The sequence below is a fragment of the Anopheles coluzzii genome, chromosome 2, assembly GCF_943734685.1.
Source record: "Anopheles coluzzii chromosome 2, AcolN3, whole genome shotgun sequence".
NCBI lineage: Eukaryota > Metazoa > Arthropoda > Insecta > Diptera > Culicidae > Anopheles > Anopheles coluzzii.
In genome coordinates this window covers 14,258,331-14,266,176 of record NC_064670.1, presented here as the reverse complement: position 1 = coordinate 14,266,176, position 7,846 = coordinate 14,258,331, and the positions used below count along the sequence as shown (strand labels likewise).

The following is a 7,846-nucleotide window of genomic DNA, read 5'->3' as shown; positions in this document are numbered from 1 at the left end:
CACGGCACGGCTACAAACGTGCCGTGTGCGTCACAACCCACACAACGCCAGTCCCGGACGCAACCGCACTGTGTGTGTATGTTGGTAGTTGTATGCGCGAGTCACAGCCGAGGCCTATCGATCGCGCTTGGAGCCACCCGAACCAACATGGCGTCCCGAGCAGGGTTAGTTGTAGTTTCGCCTCGCTGCCAGCAAGCCGCAGCAGCGCATCAACCGTTTCAGCAGCGCGTGCCCCATGCAGTGAGTTGCACTACCGTGCAGAAGCTCTGTGTGCACTCTGTGCAGCTTTGTGAGTGAACTGCGGACGGTCGGAAAACTCCCTCCCTTCTATCAGTGTGCAAATTGTCCTCCATTGAAGAATTACTCATCAAAAGTGAAGAAGCTTTGCATTTCAACGGGAGTACCGATATCCATCTGATGACTGATGCTGACTATGTGCTATGTGTGTGTGAGTGTTCTGTGATTCTGTGTGTGTGTGTACGGGTGTTTTGTGTTAGAGCGAAAAAAAAAACGCACAGATTCACCGAAAGTGTTTGATTAAAATGCAAAACACTGGTGTGATCCGCGTGCCTGAAATGAGATCACGCCTTTTGAAGGTTACCACAGTGCCCATCGCATTGTTTCACTTTACGTTTTGTACCGCGTGTTTCCGCCGACGCGCAAGGTGCTTCTACGCTCTACCGTATGCTTCGTGCTTGTATTTTCCTCCCCTGGGGCTTTTCTGTTTGGCGTTAGATGTATTTTTGGTTTGTTTTGTGTGTGTGTGTGTGTGCACTTCTCCAATGTGTTGACTGTAGGGGGCGTTAGAATATTCTATGAATCGGTTTCGATACAGCTGGCCAGCAGTAGTAGCGAGTGGGTGGAAAAAAGCGTGGCCGTTGCACAATTGCACAACCGTTTGCGGGCTGCATTGGTTCTGCGCTTTCGCAACGCTTCATTCTTTACCGCTCTGGCGTTCTATGTTCGCAACACACATACATTTACAGAGGGCGGTGAGCATCGGTTAGACGCGCTCGGTCGCTCGGTCAAAATGTTTCATGCCATGATCACTGAAGAGTTTTTTTGCCCCGTTGTAACCATCGGTTTTTCGGGTTTCTGGTACAGGATGAAGAAGAATTCGCTATTTTCAACTTAATATACCAATCGAACTAAACTCCAATGAAGCCTAGCGCTGAGGAGATGATATTGCAGAAAAGGTTCTTTTTTTTGCGATTACCTCAAGAAGAAAGGGTGCGTGAGGGTGTGTGAGTGTGTTTGAAATGTTGAGTATGAGTAGGCGACACCAGTTCGCGATCGTCATCCGGACGCTCTTTCTCCATTCTTGCTCCGCACAAAGACAGCGTTCCGCAAGCGTTCAGCAAAACGGAAGATTTCAACGAGGGTAAAAGCGACGAAGCTGCGATTAATTCTCGATCGCGCTGTAGACACCACGAGAATTCTTTTATCGTGGTTCAAGTTTTTTTCCCCCCTGGCTTTCAGACATTCCAAACAAATATCGTCCCCTGGAGCGAACAGGTCCCGGGAGAGCAGGTTGCTTTTTCGTTTTATTTTTGGCTTCCTTTTCTCTCTCAAAAAAAACGTCATTTCTTTTTTGTCTTTTTCGTCTAACACTGGACGTAGAAAGAAGAAAAGCGACAGAAGACAGGTGTGAAAATCGAAACCCTTTTCTAACCTCACCATGAGAGAGGTGAAGAAAGCAATAAAAAGAAGTAGAAAAAAAACGGCAGACACACTTAGAATGTAAAACAGTTAACCCCGATTCGGTGTGAGAGAAAAAAAAAGTGTGATCGCGGTGTTTAGCCTTTAAACTCGTTGGTCACACAGGGCGGAAATGGGGTAAAAAACCCCGCTGATCCCCGAAAATGACCAAAACTTCCGACCAACTGACCGTGAAACAGTGTCAAGAGTGAAACCTTCCATAGAGGGGAGCGTAGAGTGGGAACTGTGAACCACTGTGAAGACGATCGCCACGGTCGCCAAACAAGTGATCATCAATGTGCCCGGAAGATCGGACTGATCTGCCGCCCGATTCCCATGCCCCATGCATTAATGTGGTCCAGTTGCGGGGGGTGATGGGACTCGTTGTTTTACTTTTCTAACTTCGTCTCGCTTCTCAGTGCCACCCCTCTAGCCGTTCGACGATTCGACAATGTGAGCGCGCCGTGTGAACGCGCGGAATGTTTTAAGAAAGTGAAAGAAGTTAGTTTGTGGGTGAAGTAGATTGAAAATTGTTTGAAAGGCCGAAAAGCCTACGCACAAAAACAAATATTTCGAGTGATCGTTTTGCCAAGCGGAAAGGAAATAAACAAATAAAACAAAAATCACAAGCAAGCAGAGTGATACAGCATCACCGAAGCCCACGAGGAACGCGGGAGAGCAATCGAAGAAAAATCGTCCAACAGTGACCGATTAAAGCCTCATCTTTAACGTATTTCTTTGGAGCAAAACGGTAAGTGAAAAGATCAATTTTCAGCCGTCATCAAAGCCGTTGCGAAAATGATGATGACGATAGCGATAGTTTTCCACACACGTAATAGGCGATAAAAAAAATGGATGGATGAAGCTTTTAATTAATAAAATGCAAATTATAAGACGATTTAACCCACCCAAAGCTATTTAGCGTCGAAAAAACTACGAAAAAAACGAGTCTTTGTGTTTATCCTCCAGCCGACTAGTTGGTGGAGGTCACAGCGTCTTCCTAAAACACATACACACACAACCACAAAGCGAACGAATCAAAAGTCATGGTAACCGAAAAAAGTAACTCAAGGTTTTTCTTCGACCAAGATGCGATAGGTCTTTTGCCCGATTGCGCTTGTTTTGAGCGTTTGGCGGGGTTTCTTTCTTCTGTGCGTTGGAATCAAAGACCGTCGCCGAGGTGGAGAAGGAAATGGTGCATCGGCTTTTCCGGCTTCCCCTCTACGTCGGGCCCTCGAGCCAGCAGAGGAAACCGAAAAGCCGGCCGTCCATGAATTATGGATGAACCTGAAAGCAACTGAACCACGTCCGCACGGAGCCTGCCTTTGCCTTTGCCAGCGGCGGTCTTCGGTGACTTACCGGTGGCACCCTCGACGTGCCGTATGGTGGTGGTGTGCGCTGAGATCTCAGCTGAGAGACCCCAGCACACAGCAATCATCGTCGCAGCGTTTTGCTTCTGAAGCTGGGTTTGCGGTTATGTTTATGTGCGCACAGTGATTTCCTGACGGTGCACCTATCGCTCGTTCGTTTTGTAAGCTTTTGTATGATCGCACCCAGGCATGTGTGTGTGTGTGTGTGTGTGGTTAGCAGCATTTCTTTTGGTTTCATTTTTTAAACGAACTTGCACGGTTACAGCAGCAACTATCGTCAACCGTCGCACCAAAACGACAATGGTCGCTCGAAGCCTCAATGAGGTCAGGCACGGTGCAGGCCTGCAATCGGGGCGGCTCACTCGTGCGTGTTCCGCGCAGGGCCGCCCCGATCAACCTCATCCCACCGCACCCAGCGGCAGCTTTATACGAGAACGTGTAACTATTAGGAAAAACATAAAAACATTACCAAATGCACACAAGGGGGGTCCCCCCGCCCGGCTCAGAGGTTTTCTTTGGGAAGTGTTGTTGTTTTTAATCTCCCGTCGACTATCATAACATCGTAGCAGCCAAGGCTATATATGTACCGCCGTGCGAGTGGATGTGTGTTTTGCTTTCGGAAGCTTAAGCCATACCGTGCGCGACTACAAGAGTATCATAACGCCGTCATAAACAAGCGACCGCTTTATGGACCTTAACGGTTACCTTCAAAACAAAAAAAGGGCCACTGCTTTTAACAAAACCGTTCAATAAACCCCAACCCAACCGAACTGATTGCACGGGGTGCATCATGGTCGATTAGGGTTTGCAACATTGCGTTACGCGTGCCATCGCGCACGGTTTGCTGCACCGTATTGCTGCATTCCAGGTGGCTAATAAAATGTAACATAATGACCATTAACAATCCGAAAACTGCACCTGCACTGTGCGCTGGCACGGTTTCAAGGGTGGAACGTGCCGTTTAAGAGGTTGCAGGCGTCGAGGTTCGTTGGTGCAAGATCGTTCCCATGCTTCCGAGATGCGCTACGCGGGTAGGAAGCAGCAGCCGCACAACAATGCGTGCCATACGTGGGCAAACATTATCAGAATCCGCTGCAGGATTGAGGAACTGTTTGGGAAGCTGTTTAAAAGAAACCTTACTTGAAATTTGTCAAACAGACGCGATTGGAGCTCGAGCGATTACATTGTCGGAATGTCGTTTAAAATACATTTAGTGTACAGAGATGTATTGCTTAGTCTTGGAATGTTAGTGCATAGTAGCTTTAATGCCAAACACGGTTGCTAAAAGCATGCTGGAAATTTCTGAAAAGTCGTTTTGTTTGCAACCGTAACATGGTACGTTTACATAGTAAAAGTAATAATTTGTAATGGCCTGTTTTAACAAAGGCTCTCCTAGTGGTAGAGCAAAAGTACAATGTTTCAATAGTATACAAATAACTTTCTATATAGTGTTACACCATAAAGCACACAACCAGCTGAAGCTGCAGCCTTGAGCAGTATCTCTTGTCAAAGTACAGAAGACCCTCAAGGAGATACAAAACCCCCGAGTTATGACGATTCGCACACACGACTGTTTTGATTCTGACAGTCAAAAGCTGATAGTTAGAACAAAAATAATGAAGGAATTGTTTTTAATTTCTCACTCATATTCGTTACATACACATACCCCAAGATTCCCCAACTACCCGAACTTGAATACAGTGGAACGCCGTTTATCCTTTTATCCGGCTGTCCGTATATCCGTGATGTTTGAGAAATGACAGTTCAATACAAAGATGACATCGCGTGCCGAGGAGGATATTTGAAAACAAATCGTTATCAGAGCACATCGTCATAACAAAAAGCACTAAGATTTTGGGCAAATTTTCAATATTTTCGTTGTAATAACATGAAGTTCATAAAAGCTGGCAAAGCTTTACCAAAACAATATGTATATCAATTTTAAAAAAAACAATATCTCAAGAATTAGTGATAAAAAACGTTCTTGGACCCAATAGCCGTGCTATTTAAGTATAAGGGCAAGGTTGAGTCCCGATGAGCCCGGATAAAAGGCGTTTTACTGTACTTATATCCTGAAATTCGACTTTGGAATAAAATTAATACCTCATCGAAAATTGTTTTAGTTTAAATAAACGATATCATAGATTTCGACTCTCGGTTATATGTCGGTTATAAACATTATATTGACAGATATTAAATATACATCTTTTTCGACTTAGGACTTTCTTTGGAAAATTTTTAACGACCCCAAATACTGTCGTGTCTGGGGGGTTTCCTATAATGAATACATACATCTGTTGATTTTGTTTCGAATGATATAACAATTTTGACAAAAAATGCTTAAAAAGTTACAAAGATCCTAACATTTCATTCCATTGTATTGAGCTTCTAGTCAGTATAGGATTTTTTTGCACACCAATTTTCCAACTCTAAAAGAAGTATAAAGTACATTTTATTGTAGAGTGTGATGAATTTATCATCGTTTCGTTTTGGACAAAAAATAGTATAAAAGTTGCTCATACTATCCACACTACTACCTGCACCGCTTGAAAACTAGAGCAAGCAGATATGCTTGCGCAAACGAGCCCAGCTAACACGTTTTCTAAAGTGGGATCAACTGGGACCCACACCTGGCACATTCCGCCCTAATACGGCATGGCGATCGCGACTTCCGCGCCAATGCACCCTTTCCCGCGATCGCATTGAGCTCATCGAACCCTCATCATTTAGCACCCCCTTTGATAACCGAAACGTGTCTACCCCCAAACCGCACCCGATTGCTCACAGAACGCGGTAAAAAACAGCTTCCCCCTGCCCACCGGGTAGTGTGGTGGTGGCCCAGTTTCACCCAAGCGCCCGCGTAAGTGCGTAAATAAATAAAAAAAAACGCAAATAATCGTGTGGCCAAAAGCGCAACCAGTCGGTAACGGTGCTGGTTGGAAAACGTGGGGGGAAAAGATGCAAAAGAGAAGAAGGGAAAGAGAAAGAAAAACCATCAAATCCTAAAATTGGGTTCGCTTCTTGATGTTGTGTTGTGGTTTCGTTGTTAGTTTTTCTCGAGCGCCGAATTTCCCAGCTCGCAAACGCATCGCACGTACCACGGAAGTGCGTGGTGATCGATTTGTGGCGTTGTTTGCACACATAATGCGTGGTTTCACTTGCAGCACCCATCCTCTGCCATCCTCTTGGCGCACCTGTATCGATCGAAAGAAAACGCTACACCGAAGCAAGATTGGAGTGGCAGACGAAAAGTAGATTAAACGAGAGAGAGAGAAAGAGCTATCGAAACGCATTCCTACACACACCGCGGACATCATACATCGAACGTAAACAAATGAACAATTAAGTAATATTTCAATTTACCCAATTCTACATGCACTACTTCGGAGCGATGATGATGGCTTATGATTGACGAACGTGAACAGCGATGGAAAGCCGGACCGGAGTGAAACCGGCGCAGGCAAGCAAATGCGGAGGCAGGGCAGGGCAGGAATCATCTTTCCAATCGATTTACGGTGCGTTTCGCATATCGACGGCAAACCATCGTCGAGATTGCAATTTGCATTAGCGTATCGCATGCATCGCATCTCTCGCACGCTCGGCGGACCGCCGGGTGGAAAATCGATCGATCATCTTCCATTTCCGGAGCTTTCGCCTGCCCTGGTGCAATGAGGGGAGGGAAAGCCAGGGAAGGCAGCTTGGGTAAGAGTTCATACTGTACCAAAAAGGGGGCGAACGGGTTGGAGGGGAAGCAGGAAGGGTGGTAAAGAAAAGCAGCAAAATTTGCACCAAACGTTCGGAGTACATAATTTCTGGCCAAAAAAAGAAAAAAAAAGGAAAACAACACTCACACACACACATTTGGAGAAAGAAACGCTGAAACCCACAAAGTGTTCCGGTAGTGTGCCGAGTGTAGCATAATCTTCTCAAACGCTTCCCCATGTCCAACTCGCTACCACCGCGCAGGCTCGGTTCAGGCTCATCGGATTTGGTTTGGCTGATCGTGCCCGAGCAGTAGAAATGAGGTTAGGTGGTTTTTCGTTTGCGGTTGATTATTGTTTCCTCCTTTTGCCAATTTTGCGCCCCAAGCTCAACGCTACTTGCACGCGGTCATGTAAATATATGGACGGAGTGGGCTGCCAAGATCATGTTGTTGCTGCTGCTGCTGCTGGTCGTGGTCGTGTCGGTCAGAAGAGATTTTGGAGAGTTTTGAGTGCAAAAGAGAAATTCAATGCTCGTCGCGATGTACGTGTATGGCGGGCCAAGCCGGCCCGGTTGTGGTGGGTAGCCGATTTTCGGGATTCTACGCACGTCGTTTAAAGGAGCCGATGGGTCGACATTGGGCGCGTAATATTGTAATCACTGCGCCACGTTGAAGTTGGACGATGAATAAAACATATGCTCAAAGGTGCCACGAAGCATGTCAGTGGGTGCGACTTGGTTAAACAAATTTGCATGAATCGTGTGGCACACGAATGTTTTTGAATTGGTAGCATTTTTTTTTTTGCGGGTGGATGTTATTTTGCATACCATCATCATTACGACATCATCGTTCAATTGATTATTGCTGACCCAATTCAGTGGCTCAATAATTTGTATGATCATGATGGTTTGCTAGAAATGATTGATGCTTTTGCGAGCTGTTGATGTATGTCTCTGGTCAACACATGTTAGAGCCTTTAGCTTCAAATCGCATTCAATTCAAACGAACCACCTGCCTGAAGTTCCCTTCAAAGAAAGACAGAAATAACCAATTTCTCCTCACCATCCGATTCGAA

At 45.8% G+C, this 7,846-nt stretch overlaps 1 protein-coding gene across 4 annotated transcripts in view; it reads left to right on the top strand.

Moving 5' to 3' along the window:
• The first annotated feature begins 94 nt into the window (after positions 1-94).
• LOC120950387 (ATP-binding cassette sub-family G member 8) overlaps positions 95-7,846 on the top strand; it is a 32,105-nt gene continuing 24,353 nt past the window's right edge. The window contains exons 1-2 of one of the 4 annotated variants that reach the window (XM_040368375.2): positions 95-240; positions 2,118-2,449. The gene's annotated coding sequence lies outside the window, so the exon portion shown is untranslated. Of the gene's footprint in view, positions 449-2,117; positions 2,450-7,846 lie in introns of all 4 variants that reach the window. The other 3 variants (XM_040368373.2, XM_049606353.1, XM_040368372.2) reach the window with 3 other exon arrangements.